We start from the raw sequence: 16,512 nt of genomic DNA, 5'->3' as shown, positions 1-16,512 counted from the left end.
GTTTCTATGAAGGGCACTTTTTGACAATTTTATTATTATTGGTGTAGCCATGAGCTAGAAACTTATATTTCACATTTTAGCCCATTGTAGCAAAGACTGACTGGATGTTATTAATCCCGCTTCCTGCTCCTGGCACACAGAAAGACTTCATTTCCCAGACTCCCTGGCAATCATGGGAGGGCTCTGTTCCTAGGTTCTGTTGCAACAACATGGGTAGAAGAAATCTATACCTCTTCTAGGACCAATCAAGAGTCCCTCTCACTCTTTGCTCCCTGCAAACTAAGGTAAAAAAACCTTTTTTTTTTTTTTTTAATAAAAAAATTTTTTAATGTGTATCTATTTTTGAGACAGAGAGAGACAGAGCTTGAGCAGGATAGGGGCAGAGAGAGAGGGAGACACAGAATCTGAAACAGGCTCCAGGCTCTGTCAGCACAGAGCCCAACACGGGGGTGGAACCCATGAACCGCAGGATCGTGACCTGAGATGAAGTCGGATGGTTAACCAACTGAGCCACCCAGGCACCCCAGGTAAAGAAACCTTTAGATAAGTTTTAAGAAAGCCTAGAAAACAGCAGTGCCTTAGATGACAAGAGCCATGATCCTTTAATAACCATACAAAAGCCCACACATCAAATATCCAAACTGTATTATGATATAGAAAGAAAAACTTAATTTTGCTAAGTTACTGAGAGGTGGGGGTTGTTTTTAAGACAGTGAGCAGGGGCGCCTGGGTGGCTCAGTCGGTTGGGTGGCCGACTTCGGCTCAGGTCATGATCTCGCGGTCTGTGAGTTCCAGCCCCGCGTGGGGCTCTGTGCTGACAGCTCAGAGCCTGGAGCCTGTCTCGGATTCTGTGTCTCCCTCTCTCTCTGACCTTCCCCCATTCATGCTCTGTCTCTCTCCGTCTCAAAAATGAATAAATGTTAAAAAAAAAAATTAAAAAAAAAAAAAAGACAGTGAGCATTAATCACTCTCCCAGATACCAAACTTGCTCTGCAAAGGTTTTCTGTTGACATTATTGATTGTATATTTAAGTGGTAGGTTTGGTAGTTTGAGGAACATTTTGTGCTATTGTTCCTTTCTGGAGTTTGGTAAGTTTTATTATTGAGACCAAAAGAAATAACCAAAAAAAAAAAAAAATAGATGGGTTGCTCACAATACATTATTAACTGAACTACCTTCTAATCAACCGAGGACTGTCAACTTTGCATACTTGTTCCTCCTGGATATCACTGCTCTGAACTGTATCAGACTTAACTGTTCTCAAATATGTTGCTTCGTTCAGTTCACAACTAAGTGATGATGATTCTCCCTGATTTTTCATCAAAGCTGATAGGTTTACAAAATAGAGAAAACTACTTCACTTCTTTCTTTTTTTTTTTTTTTGGATGGTCAAATACTGCAAAAAAGAAGTATAGATGTTTTTGAATTGAAATGAACTTTAAAGACTCTACAACCATCACACTTTTCAGACAAGTGGACTATGCTTTAAGAAAGGTTAAGGGATTTGTATAAGGACCCAGAGCTGGTTGGCAGCAGAGCTGAAAATCTCTACTATAATCTCCTGAATCACATCAATCACATTCTTACCTGCAACTGTTTCTTAACAGCAATGTCAATCATGGGACTTCCAATACCCACAATCCATTCTAAGGGAGACTGGCCAGCCCACAGACAAACCTTGTTCAACCTGACTCACTGGAACTACCACTCCTTCCTATGTGTCTCAGGTGAGTGGTCTAAGAGTAGTCCCAACACAAGAACAGCCAATCCATATACTGACCTATAATCCAGGTTGAGATTTGGTATAGAAAGATAAACTGGGTCATGCCCTTTGGAAACTGAAAAGGAAAACACAGAGAGCCTCAACCAGTCAGCAAAAGGTTCTGATATTAAAAATACGTATTTAGAGAGACTAATGTAAGTCAGAGCCATATACGATCACCACAAGGCCAAGTTATAAGGGGCAATGTATACAGAGATAATGGGAATTCCACCAGAGGGAGATGCTAGAACCAGGGACTTGCCAGAGCTCCCTTTGATCTGACCTACCTTGAACCATTCCAGAGCCAGCCAGTAAATTCTCTGTATCTTACAGTGATCTAGATGAGAAACTGTTTCTACAACTGAAAAAAAAAAATGTATATGAAAGAGAAACACTTAAATGTATTCTTCAACTTCATGTTTGTGAGAAAATACATTATTCTATGTGGAAATAAGTCACAAAATATCAACATAAGCGTTTAAAATTGTATATATATTTTTATTAATTTTTTGATGTTTATTTTTGAGAGAGAGAAAGAGTATGAGTTAGGGAGGGGCAGAGAGAGGGGGAGACACAGAATCCAAAGCAAACTCCAGGCTCTGAGCTGTTAGCACAGAGCCCGAACATGGGGCTCAAACTCACAGACCATGAGATCATGACCTGAGCCAAAGTCAGGCACCCCTAAAATTTTATATTTAATGTGTATCATAAATGCAAGCAGAATTGAAGGGCATACAAATCGAGACTAAATATTTACTATAATTATATCATAAAATGATAAAAAAAACTTTATAAAAAGAATATACATTTTGATGAGAAAAACACTAATGCTCCAATGGGATAATATGGAAAGATAATGGACTAAAAGTTCAAAAGAGAAGATGTAGAAATAACTGACTAGCATATGACAATATGTTTAACTTCACTAATAAGGAAATAAGAAATGTCAATTATGAAACATTTTAAAATATTAAATTAGCAAATATTTATCAAATGGTAATAATATGCTGATAGTGCTTTAGTGAGTAATGTAATATAACACACTACCAATGTATTTGTAAATTGATAGAATCATTCTGGAGGGCAGTTAGGCAGTACACATCTAAAGACTTCAAAATGTTTATTCACACTGACCCAATAATCCTTATTATATAATATATGTAAATAAATGGTCAGAAATATAAGCATATATTTATGTTAAAATTACATTGGCAATTATCATACTTTATTGTAATTATTTTTATAAACTATCTTCCTCATTTATTTGTTTTGGTACCTCCAAAGCCCAGCAAAGGCATTTGATAAAATGCATAAAGGCATTTTGATAAAAATGTGAATGAACAAATTAATAAAGGAAAAATGATATTCACTATAGTATTATTTGAAACAACAAAGGATTAGAAAAAAAAGGATCTAATGAATAGTCAAATAAATTATAATATATAAAAATAATTGGATTTACTGTATAAACACTAACATTGTGAGGTTCTATTTTTAAAAAAAATATTTATTTACTTATTTTGAGAGAGAGCACATGTGCGCAAGTGGGGGAGGAGCAGAGAAAGAGGGAGAGAAAGAGAATACCAAGCAGGCTCCACACTGGCAGCACAGAGCCCTACACAGGGCTTGATCTCATGAACTGTGAGATCATGACCTGATCCAAAACCAAGAGTCAGATACTTAACCAATGGAGCCACCCAGGCACCCCAAAATTATAAGGTTCTTAATAATGTAAGAAATTGTTTAAAAGTGTAGTAAAAAATAGAACATAGCACTGTATATATCATGTGTTCTCAACTATGCTAAAATATGCATGTATACATGAAGATGAAAAGAAATGCACTAATACATACATATTGGTCAAATTTGGTCAGATATTATATGTGGTCAAATTTGAGAGGTTTCTGACTTTTGCTTTCTTTATGCTTGTCAATATTTTCCACTTTTTAATGCTACTCTGTATTACTTTCTTAATTATAACATAGCATTAAAATGTATAAATTAAATGTATTCATTTATTCATTCATTTATTTATTTTTGTAGTTTCAAGTTTTTTATTTAAATTCCAGTTAGTTAATATATAGTGTAATATTAGTTTCAGGTGTCAAATTTAGTGATTCATCACTTACATACAACACCCAGAGCTCATCACAACAAGTATACTCCTTAATACCCAACACCTATTTAACGCATTCACACACCCATCTCCCCTCTAGCAACACTCAGTTTGTTCTCTATAGTTAATAGTCTCTTTTATTGTTTGCTCTCTCTCCCTCCCCTTCATGTTCATTTGTTTTGTTTCGTAAATTCCACATAGGAGTGAAATCATATGGTATTTGTCTGTCTCTGACTTATTTTATTTAGCATAATAATCTCTAGCTCCATCCACATCATTGCAAATAGCAAGATTTCATTCTTTTTTATGGCTGGGTAATATTCCAGTGTGTGTGTGTGTGTGTGTGTGTGTGTGTGTGTGTGTGTGTGTGTGTATGCATATGCACAACTTTTTTATCCATTCATTAGTCAATGAACTTTTGGCTATTGTTGATAAAATCAGGTGTATGTATCCTTTTGTATCAGTATTTTTGTATCTTTTGGATAAATATCTAGTAGTGCAATTGCTGAATCGTAGGGTAGTTCTATTTTTAACTTTTGAGGAATCTCCATACTATTTTCCAGAGAGGCTGCACCAGTTTGCATTCCCACCATCAGTGCAAGAGGGTTCCACTTCCTCACATGATCACCAATATCTTTTGTTTCCTGTGTTAATTTTAGCCATTCTTACTGGTATGAGGTAGTTTGTCACTGTAGTTTTGATTTTATTTCCCTGATAACAAGCAATGTTGAGCATCTTTTCATGTGTCTGTTAGCCATCTGAATGTCTTCTTTGGAAAAATGTCTATTCATTTCTTCTACCTATTTTTTAACTGGGTTATTTGTCTTTTGGGTGTTGAGTTTGCTAAGTTCTTTATATATTTTGGATACTAATCCTTTATCCAATATGTTATTTACAAATATCTTCTCCCATTCCAAAGGTTGCCTTTTAGTTTTGTTGATTGCTTCCTTCATTGTACAGAAGCTTTAAATTCTAACGAAGCCCCAATAGTTCATTTTTGCTTTTGTTTCCCTCATCTCAGGAGACGTATCTAGTAAGAAGTTGCCACAACCGTTGTCAAAGAGGTTACTGCCTGTGTTCTCCTCTATGATTTTGATGGTTTCCTGTTTCACATTTAAGCCTTTCATCAATTTTGAATTATTTTTGTGTATAGTGTAAGGATGTGGTCCAGTTTCATTCTTCTGCATGTTTCTGTCCAGTTTTCCCAACACCAGCCTTTTTTCCATTGGATATTCTTTCCTGCTGTGTCAAAGATTAGTTGACCATATAGTTATGGATCTATTTCTAAGTTTTCTATTCTGTTACACTGATCTATGTGTCTATTTATGTACCAGTACCATACTGTCTTGATCACTACAGCTTTGTAACATAACTTGAAGTCCAAAATTGTAATCCCTCCAGCTTTGCTTTTCTTTTTCAGTATTTCTTTGGCTATTTAGGGTCTTTTATAGTTCCATACAAATTTTAATATTGGTTTGTTCTGGCTCTGTGAAAAATGCTGGTGGTATTTTGATAGGCATTGCATTAAATGTATAGATTGCTTTGGATAGTATCGACATTTTAACAGCATTTGTTCTTCCAATCTACAAGCATAGAATGTTTTTCCATTTCTTTCTGTCATCTTCAATTTCTTTCATAAGTATTTTACAGTTTTCAGGGTACAAGTCTTTTACCTTTTTGGTTAGGTTTATTCCAAAGTGTCTTATGGTTTTTCATGCAGTTGTGAATGGGATCGAGTCCTTGATTTCTCTTTCTCACCATCGGTGAATAGAAGTACACAGATTTCTGTAGGTTGATTTTGTAACTAGAATCCAACAGCACATTAAAAGAATCATTCAGCATGATCAAGTGGGATTTATTCCTGGGTTGCAGGGTGGTTCAGTATTCAAAAATCAATTAATATTGATACACCACATTTATTTAATAAAAGAAAGAATAAGAACCACATGATCCTTTCAATAGATGTAGAAAAAGCAATTGATGAAGTATAGCATCCATTCTTGATAAAAACCCTCAACAAAGTAGTGATAGAGGGAACATACCTCAACATCATAAAGGCCCTTTACAAAAACAAAACAAAACAAAACAAATCAACAACAACAACAACAAAACACAGCTAATATCATCCTCAATGGGGAAAAACTGAGAGCTTCTCCTCTAGTCAGGAACAAGATAGGGATGTCCACTCTCACATAATCCTAGCCTCAGAAATCAGACAACAAAAAGAAATAAAAGGCAGCGAGATCACCAAGGAACAAGTCAAACTTTCACTATTTGCAGATGACATGATAATCTACATAGAAAACCCAAAAGACTCTAACCAAAAAATTGCTAGAGTTCATATAATAATTCAGTAAAGGCACAGCATTAAAATTTATAAGAAGACTGCCTGTAGGGCTGTGCCAGGTCTATTCAACCAATTTAACAGAATGATCAGAATTGGATTCTGAATATCTGATAAGGGATAATTGATGATGATGGTCATTAAAATCTTTTTTTTTTTTTTTTTACATGCTCAAAATGACAGGCAAAAAAAATCCAGGGACTTTCAGCATAGAGGAAAAAATGACATTATCAGGTGATACTTGAAAATAGCTTTTTGAGTAGTGTTAAAGGGTTGAATGATAAAGGGTAAGAATGGTGGTATTATCATCATCATTATCATCATCATCATCATCATCATTACTATTTAGAGAAAGAGAACATGAGTGAGTGAGAGAGGCAGAGGAAGAGAGAGAAAGAATCCCAAACAGGACTCACACTCACCACGGAGCCCCATGTGGGGCTCAATCCCACAACCCTGGGAACATGACCCAAGCTGAAATCAAGAGCCAGATGCTCAACCAACTGAGCCACCCAGGCATCCCATGATGGCTTTCTTATTTAATGAGATATAATATATAAAGCACATGAACAAGTGTCTAGTACATAACATGCATTCAATATATATCAATTATCTTTTCTTATTTTGCTCTTGCTAATCAATTCAGTTCCAGTCTAACCCAGAACTCTCACTGGTTTCATTGACCCCTTCCCAATGTCTCCCACCCTTCCACCCTCAGACACTGAGTCCTGTAGCAAGATATATAGAAGGCAGTGACAGATCTATTCAAACAATTTGACAGAATGTTCAGAATTGCACTCTCTATGAATATTTGATGATTCTAATTGATAATGATAATCACTAAAAGGGCCCCCCCTTTTTTTGGTATGTGTATTAATATGCTCAAAACAACAGACAGAAATACTCCAGAAACTTTCATCACAAAGTGATACACAAATACCCTTCCAGAACCACGCACCAGAAATCCTAGAAGAGGATTGGTTAGCATCATGGAGCTCAGATTTGGATCCTGGACATTATCCTTCAATGCAGTACCTCTGTGGGCACCAGTGTGTCCCTTACCATTATGTGCGCATCCTTTTGTAAATCAGCTGCTGCCCACAGTGGTTACTACTGCTTGCTACCCAGCTTTTTAGTAATGCCGGTATGACATGTCATTCCAATTACTCCACCCCTACATTTGACTGCGCTATTTCGGCATGATCTGTTTTTGTGTTTCCAAGGTGTCATATTCTGTGCTTACACATCTACTCACAGATTTACAGTTAGTTGAATGTACCATTACTTTTCTTCTGTTGTGCATCAGACATTCTATGTGACTGTCCATAGATAATTATAATCTCCATTTGGATAGCTGTCTTTTAGAAATAAAATAAGCCTTATTTCTAATAACACACTGGTGGAGAAGGGAGTCATGATTAATCACACAGATGTCTCAAATATTATTCAACATGCCAGTGGTATTTGATGCCATCTGGGTCTATTCACCCAATTTGGAGCATGTAACTACGGCCAGTTGCCTTACCTTGCTTCATCATTCTAAGCTGCACCTCTTTACTGAAATTCAGTAGCAAATGACAAATGTTTAACTGAATGACAACAAAAAGTACTTTTTTATATATTTTTTATCACGGATGACATTGTCATAATGCCACTTCTATCTACTTTCCATTTTATCTGCCTGTCCCCCATGAATTTGACTGTTGATGCTGTTACTTGTATACCTTTGTATTGATCAACATACAAATTTATGTCTTTCTTACAATATTTTAGGCACAGTAAGTTGTCTTTTTGGCAAACAGTAAATGTTATTGTTTTAAAATCAAGATAAAAGTCTCAAAGTTTCTCCTGAGGGCTTAGCATCCACTGTAGTGCTTATCCTTTTGTTTCTCTCTGTGGGTTCCTCTATTCTCTTCCAATCCCACAGCTCTTATTACCTGGCTTGAGAAGTTGAAGTGACATTACTGAGATCGTAGGGTTGGAAGAAATGCCAGTGCCCAATTGCATACTTCTTTCTTAGTATAAGAGACCAGGGTATATATCCCCTATGGACCCACTTCATCAACTCACAGAATACTTCAGTTTCTTATCCCTAAGCCTGTAACCCCAAGTTAACTGTATCCTAAATTCTTGCCAGTTTTCCAAATAAAGATACTCCAAAGGGAGTCTACAGACAAAGGAGCAATGCCTCTGAAGCCAAGAAGAAGAAAGGAGCACTCTCCTAGCAGTCATATCATCAAGAGCTTCCAATCTATTAAGAGTGGTAGGTGTCACTGTCAAATTCCCTCACGTACACGGAAAACTTTCAGATGTGGCTGGATCATGATACATACAATATCCTCTACTAGGAGAATCATTCCCTGGCAATATATCTTTAGGGTGGGTATTATTTTGTATGTAAAGCATGATTCGTGAGTATCCTCAACATAAAACTTTTACTAAGTCAAAGCTTAAACAACTAATATGTAGGCATATTCTGCTCTCCCTGTCACATTTTTCAGATGTTGTTATAACTCCCTGAGCATAAGAATTGCTTCCCCTAGGGTGAGTTCTGGGAGGGGTATCTATTTACTGATACACTGTAGCTTGTGTCAGAAAATTGGACTTTTGGTAGATTATATTTAAATAGCCACTGCCTGCTGAAAATTTAACATCCAAGCAATTGAGTGGTCTGTGGTCAAGGCTTTAGAAAAGTGAATGGGGGCCTTGAAGAGACACAAGCCACTCAGTCAATAAATAAAGCCCCCAAAAGCTGAACAGGAGACAGCTGGCACTTTGTCATTCTGTTTTGATGGTGGTTTCATTAGATTTAGGAAAATGCCTACTTGACTTAAGCTTTTGTTGCTGAGAACTGAACGAAAGCGGTGGACACGGTATATTTACTTTGTGCTAAATGAGTACGTTTGGTGGCATACCTGATTCTGTACCAATAACCACTATGTGTACCCAGATGCGAAAATGAGTAGCTAGGTTCATAGATTAATGATAAATATGTGTAGAGAAATTAGTACCCTAGTTAGACAATCAATCCATACATGGTTTTCTTCTAACAGTTGGAATTCCTGCAAGCATGTTTCCTTGAGTTTCTATTGAAAATAATTTAGCTTTCCAATTTGCTTTTCTCACAAGTCAGAGAAAATTTACCTTGCTAAGAAAATCATACTTAAGATGATAAAGAAATACAGTATACAGAGTAATTGAATAATCATTTATTCCTAAAAGGAGAGGGCATTTCTAAATAGGATCAGATCAATACACCTTTTAACCAAGCATTATATTTATAATATTAAGGATATGAATATGCATGAAAACTATAGGTACCCAAAGATTGTCCACAGTTGCTAATATGTTTTGACAGGACTGCAATTTTGTCATTCCTTGACAAGAGTTGGGGGCGGTCATGAAATACAAATTGTGGGCTGGCTATTTTATATGCTGTAAAAAGATAAATTGAAAGAAAAACAGTCTCATTGAATCATGATCAAAAAGCATAGATCAAGGGTATTTAGTCCTTAGAAATGTGCTAGTTCTCAAAAATTCTTAAAAAAACTTAAAGTAAAGCTATTCTAAAAAAAAACTAATTCTAATTATTCATATGAATTATTCATATGAAAGGAGAAGAATTAATACTTAAGGTGAATTGTAACAGCTAGTAGATATGCATAATTATGTGTCTATCATATTGACTTCTATATGCTCTTACAAATGCAGATAAGAACATGTAGAGTTTGTTTCTTTTGCTGAATAATGTTGATTACATACTGATATTTTAAAATCATTTTACTTTCATATTGAACATCAATGTAATTTCTTTTTACCTTTTCTATCATAAAACACATAAAAGTGAAACAGCCTACAATGCATATAATATATATACAATATGAGTACAGTTGAGAACATTCCTGAGTTATGTAATGGTTAAAAGATGGAAATACTCTTTTATCAAATCTCTTTTTTCCCTCTCCCTCTGAAGTAATCAGAAAGCTTATCACTTGTCAAAATAAACATGTAAGGTTGGAAAGGGCAACAATGAAAAATGGTATACATTTCGTTTTCTGGACTAAACAACTTTAAAGGCATACTTAAATTCTTGGCCATTATTCAATTCACCTTGGTATTGACTTATCCTCGTATAAAAGGACATGATTGACAGTTGCACAATTGTGTAAAAACATTAAAACCACTACTATTCCTAATGGCTAATTTAGAGCCTCGCATTTGTCAGGCACTGTGTTAAATACTATGCACACATGTCCTCAGTTATTCAACTAAACACATGACGAGGGGTTACTGTTATTATCCCCAGTTTGTAAATACAGATATTTAAAATAAAAAGTCTAAAAAACTAGCACAATGCTGCTTGACAGAATCTAGTTAGAAATTCACAGTCTGAGGATCATATTAACTACTGTTCCATCATATGGTAGATATAATGTGCTGTAGATACAATATTTAAATGTAAATAAGTATTCACCTAAGAAATAAGCCACATTGAACTTGTTTCTGGACATAATGAAATTAAGAATACTGAGATCTAGAATCATAGAATTTTAGAATATAAGGGGCTGGAGAGGTAACCAAATCTAACAAAGTTTTAGTGATTCTGTCATGGGTCAGACATTGCCCTACACATGGTGGATATACCCTTTGAACCACACAAGGTTGAAATGCATAGGTCCATTTATATGTGGGGTTTTTTTCGACAGCTACAGTATAGGACCATACATTTTTTTCTCTTACTTTTGATTTTCTTAATAACATTTTCTTTAGCTTACTTTAGTATAAGAATATAGTGTATAATACATATAATATAGAAAAAAAATGTTCACGATGTATGTTATTGGTAAGGCTTCTGGTCAACAATAAGCTATTAGTAGTTAAGTTTTGAGGGAGTCAAAAGTTATACATGAATTTTTGACTTCATGGGGGGGGGGGTGGTGGGTGTCCCTAACCTCTATGTTGTTCGAGCATCAACTGTAGTAGTGATTTAAACAAAGTTCTGCTATCATGAATCTAATGCTACAGTTAGAAAACACAAAAATAAATAGCATGGATGATTTCAAAGAGTGATAAGGGTTATAGGGAAAAAAAAAGATATATTACAAAGACAAGAGAAATTTCCCTTAGTGTGAGTAGCAAGGTACAGTCTCTCTTAGAATGCGGCATTTGGGTTGATGCTGAATAGCAAGAAGGAGTCAGTGATGGGGAGTCTGAGGGGGCTGAGTGTTCCTTCAGGGGCAATAGCCAATGCAAAGTTCTGAAGCTGGGAAGGAGTGTTGGCAGGCTCCTAGAGAAGATTGATGGCCAGTATGACTGGAACACACGGAGCAGCAGGAAAGAGGATAGATAGGCAGGGACTGGATCATTCAGGGCCTTGTAGGCAATGAAAAGGAACTTGGATTTTATGCTAAGTAAGAGAACACTAGAGAGAGGCAGGGTATGCACAACCTGATTTAGGTTTTAAAAATGATCTCTCTGGCTGCTCTGTAGAGGATGGATTGGAGAGGCATAAAAAAAAAAAAAAAAAAAAAAGTGGAAGCAGGGAGACCAGATGGTGGATTAGTGAAGCACTTGGTGTGAGGGATGATGGTGCCTTGGACCAGAAAAGAGAAGTGGAAAGATCAGAATATGATGTAGAAGTAGAGTCAATAAGATTTGCTTCTTTACATTGAGTTACAGTAATCTCCACGTAATCTTTACCTACTGACTTGGCCTGGCCCTCTAAGGAAATGCAGATTAAATTTAATCCCTTCCGGCATTGAAAAGCAGCACATGTGACTTCTCTGAAATCTCATTTCCGTACTGAAGAGCCCTACTTCCCTCCAACTGTCCTCTGCTATCTTTTTAACACTCCTGAATATCCTGGACATTTGTACTGGTTACCTTTTTTGTTTGACAATGTCCCCTTTAAAAAGTGGTGCCAGCACTGACTGAAGCACTTCATTGTTCCCCGACCCCTGCAAAGGACAGTGGGGCTACTGGGTCCTGGTGTACTGCATTTCTTTTAACAGAGGCTAATGCACGTGAATTACACGTTTAGTGGAGAAAAGAGGTGGGGGATATAGTTTGAAGGGTCAGAACCAGGATTATCACTTGTCATCCTATTGTTGCAGAATATCTGTGAAAGTGATTCCCTCTGGTAAAGGGAAGCAGAGCTGGGGAGATGATGGCTTTCTCAGCAGATGACCATCTTAAGAGAAGGTGCTAAACTGATAATTAAATAAAGCTGCTTCTAAAAAGATGTGCTGGGTGGGGGGGTGCAGTGAGGAGAGCAGATAGCGAAGCAGGACAGGAGGGAGAGAAAGCAAATCAAGATTAATAATGAGGAAGCACTCTGAGGTTTTCTGTTCAAGGAATAGGGTGAGTGAAGTGGAAAATTCAGGTGAACAGAAAACAATTACTTTCAGTTGAAAGCAAACGCAAACATGATTTTTGGAGTAAAGTTCTCTGGGCTCTTTAATGACCTTAATTGGTTTGACTCCTTGTTTTGCGTCAGTCACAAATAATACTCCGTGAACCAAATTTTAATCAATCACTACAAAAGCAGTGTCTTAACTATGATTTAGCTAATTTGTTTCCTTATCAGTTATTTCTGTACCATGGTTCCACAGGACATACAATAAGTCTATTAACTCTGCAACGGTCTTAGGATGTGAGAATTTGTGGCATATTAAAACTGTCTCCTAAATGCCAGATCTGATTTTCCATCTTTGTTACATTTCGTTTTTATTACTCCATGCAGAATATCACCCTATTCTGTGAATGAGCATCTGAAATTCGGAAAAGACCATGAGATGGTGCAGAGGGACATTTTGAAGAAGAAATTAACTTAATCCCTAAGAGGAAATGTGCCATTATGAATGGCATTCCATTTATCCTCCTCATTCAAGAAAGGGGTCATTATGCACACTATTCTCTTTTCAATAAGAAAACAATAAAATCATAATAGTTGGTATTTAACTCTCATCTTTCTGATAATTTTTGCTGCAAATGTTGAGTTGCTGTTAGAAATAAATAGGAAAGCCCTGAGCAGGACCTCCACAACAGTCTTTTTGAGACCAAATAATTCTTTGATATTAAAGAACATAATCCAGGAACCAAAACAAATATATCATTAACAAGAACAATAACTGCAAAATCTCATTTTTCTATTTTCTAGGATTAGTAAGAATTTTATAGCAATTAATGCATTCATTTTTACAGCTTCCTGAAGAATAAATTTGAACAAAAAATAATTATAAAGGCTTGCATCTTTGCATCTATTAAGACTTTACTATGTGCTAATGCCCATGCTTACTTAATGGGTTGCCTTGATGCTTTACAAACCACCATAATTCATCCTTGCCAACAGACCTAAAGAGGCAGTATTTCAAAACTTTTATAGCACAAAATCATCATCTAAAAATTTTTTTTAAAGTTTTTAACGTTTATTCATTTTTGAGACAGGACAGACAGAACAGGAGCAGGGGAGGGGTAGAGAGAAAGGTAGGGGCAGCGAAAGAGGGAGACACAGAATAGGAAGCAGGCTTCAGGCTCTGAACTGTCAGTACAGAGCCTGACGCGGGGCTTGAACTCACAAGTTGTGAGATCATGACCTGAGCTGAAGTCGGATGCTTAAGCAACTGAGCTACCCAGGTGCCCCTCATCATCTAAATTTCTTAACAGGATACCCAAGTACCACACTTCATTGTACTTTTTAAGCAATCTATGGCATCTATGTGTTAATACCAACAGCTTCACCATGCCACATCAATTCAATGTCTATATGGCAATTTGCATTTTGGCTAATGCCTTAAAGATGTGTGAGGCTGAAAATATGCTTATACAAGGAAAAAACACTGAATTTAATGTAGCTAAATATTCAAAATATTTTTGGCAAAGCTTAGCACTGAAGATTTGGAGTATTATTGTACAGATTAGAAATTAGTTGAGATTGGGGCGCCTGGGTGGCTCAGTCAGTTAAGTGTCCTACTTCAGCTCAGGTCATGATCTCACAGTTCATGAGTTCAAGCCCCGCATCAGGCTCTGTGTTGATAGCTCAGAGCCTGGAGCCTGCTTCCATTTCTGTATCTCCCTCTTTCTCTGGCCCTCCCTTACTCCTCTCTCAAAAATGAATAAAGATTTTTAAAAAATTAAAAAAAAAATACATTTAGTTAAGATTTACAAAATAAAGAATATTTTGTAATACTCAAAGAATTTTGTTATTTAACTGAGACTGGGACCGTTTTTATTTAACCTTTTATGAATTAACTGGAGGGAGTTCATGAGTTATGGATAACACTAAGCTCTGCCAGTTAGAGAAAAGAGAAACTGATGAGAGTGTGGTGTAGCAAGATAACGTGATACCATGAGATGGCATAAAAGTGGCAATCAAGTTCCTGTGGGAGCAAGTGAAAAGCATGCATTTAGCTATCAGTTACATCCTTTAAAAATACTAGAACTGATTATCTTTGTGGAATATTTATCTAAGACATTGTAACAGTTGCTTCCATAACCAAAAATGTAAAAAAAAAAAAAAAGTAAAGTCAAAGAGCAAACATTGTTTTACTCATTTAAATAAGACCTGTCCTTTACTGAAATGGCACATAAGGCAGTAGGTAACTATTGTTCTGCTAACATACATACATACATACATACATACATACATACATACATAAAATAGCAGTGTGTTAGAAGTAGAATACAGTTTCCAGTCTGGCCTCAATAGCTTCTTCTTTCATTCAATAAATCATTCATTTAGCCATTCATTCAAAACAAGATTTATTAAGTATTTATTATAAGTCAGACACTCCACTGGGTACAGGAAGGGATTGTGTAGATGATGAAATTACATTTCCTACCCTAAAAGATCTCATAATCTAATAGGGGAAATATACAAATAGCAAATGATTATAATGTGATACATTAACTGATTAAACATAAATTTCTGGAGCAAATGTAATGCATAAGAGATGAAAAGATTTCAGAGAAGGACAGGAGATATTTTGCTAACAGTTCAGTGTGGTCAAATGTAAGGTGCAGGAAGAATGGAAGAGTGGCAGTAAAATGAGATACAGCAGAGAGGAGTTAGATTACAAGCAACCAGCTGGACCAGGCTAAGGTATGTGCATGTTTGTTATAATATCTTTAAGGCAATTAAAAGTCATAGAAAAATTTAAGGAAAAATTGGCAAGTGGCAATTGTTAAATTCATATTTCAAACAGATCAATACAGTTATGGGGACTAAAGTAGATGATATTCAAATCAGGAGAAAAAAGGACAAATTAGGATACTACTGGAAAGATTAGGGTAAAAAATAAGGATGTTTTATGAAAATGAGAAGAAAATTGACAAGATTTGATTATTATTATTATTTGATTATTATTTGATTATTATTATTTGATTTGATTATTGGAATGGGAGATAAAGAAGAAGTCAAGAATGAGCCACATGTCTCAGTTGGGCAACTGGGTAGATTATGAAAATAATACTCACCCAATTAGGAAGAATGGGTTTATTTTAAATTATTTGAGGGCCTATTGATTTCAGAGTCTTTGTAGCCTCCAAAAGTACAATAAATATTTGAGTGCATACAAAAGCCTAGACATAAAAATAGGTATCTATGCTGCAGACAGAATTCTTAAAATGTATATCACAGTTATAGTCAGGAGTTTGAATAAGAATAAGACTTGGGCGCCTAGGTGGCTCAGTCCATTGAGTGTCCAACTTTGACTCAAGTCATGATCTCGCACTTTGTCGGTCTGAGCCCTGCATCTGGCTGTGTGCTGACAGCTCAGAGCCTGAAGACTGCTTTGGATTCTGCATCTCCCTCTCTCTCTCTGCCCCTCCCCAACTCACTCTCTGTCTCTGTCTCTCAAAAATGAATAAACATTAATGTTTTTTTAAATAAAAATGAGACTAGAAGATTGTCTAGTGATGGAATTTTGAGTGTCCTCAGCACTCTACCAACAATAACACTATATTACAGATACAAATGTGAATATGAACATATTTTTTCAATTTCACATTGAAATTTCATACAAAGTACTTCTCAGGTAATAGAATTAAAGTGATCAAAAACAGAAAGACCTATAGAAAATTCTCAAGTCTTTGAAAATTAAACAATACACTTCTACATAACTCATGTTATGTCAAAGAGGAAATCTCTACGGAAATTGGAAAATATTTTGAACTAGGGCACCTGGGTGGCTCAGTCAGTTGAACGGTCAACTCTTGGGTTTCAGCTCAGTTCATAATCCCACAGTTTATGAGATCAAGCCCCATGTCAGTGCCTGCACTGATGCCACACAA

The 16,512-nt window shown here is 36.0% G+C and overlaps 1 long non-coding RNA gene across 1 annotated transcript in view; it reads left to right on the top strand.

The window, feature by feature from the left end:
* Nucleotides 1-210: 210 nt before the first annotated feature.
* The window catches only part of LOC122217991, a 47,879-nt gene continuing 31,577 nt past the window's right edge, over nt 211-16,512 (top strand). The window contains exons 1-2 of the long non-coding RNA XR_006201792.1: nt 211-284; nt 1,608-1,727. This is a non-coding gene — a long non-coding RNA (uncharacterized LOC122217991). The remainder of the gene's footprint in view (nt 285-1,607; nt 1,728-16,512) is intronic.

This window comes from Panthera leo, chromosome B1 (assembly GCF_018350215.1).
Source record: "Panthera leo isolate Ple1 chromosome B1, P.leo_Ple1_pat1.1, whole genome shotgun sequence".
Lineage (NCBI taxonomy): Eukaryota > Metazoa > Chordata > Mammalia > Carnivora > Felidae > Panthera > Panthera leo.
The sequence above is the reverse complement of the archived record's forward strand: the minus strand, read 5'-3'. Positions and strand labels throughout refer to the sequence as shown.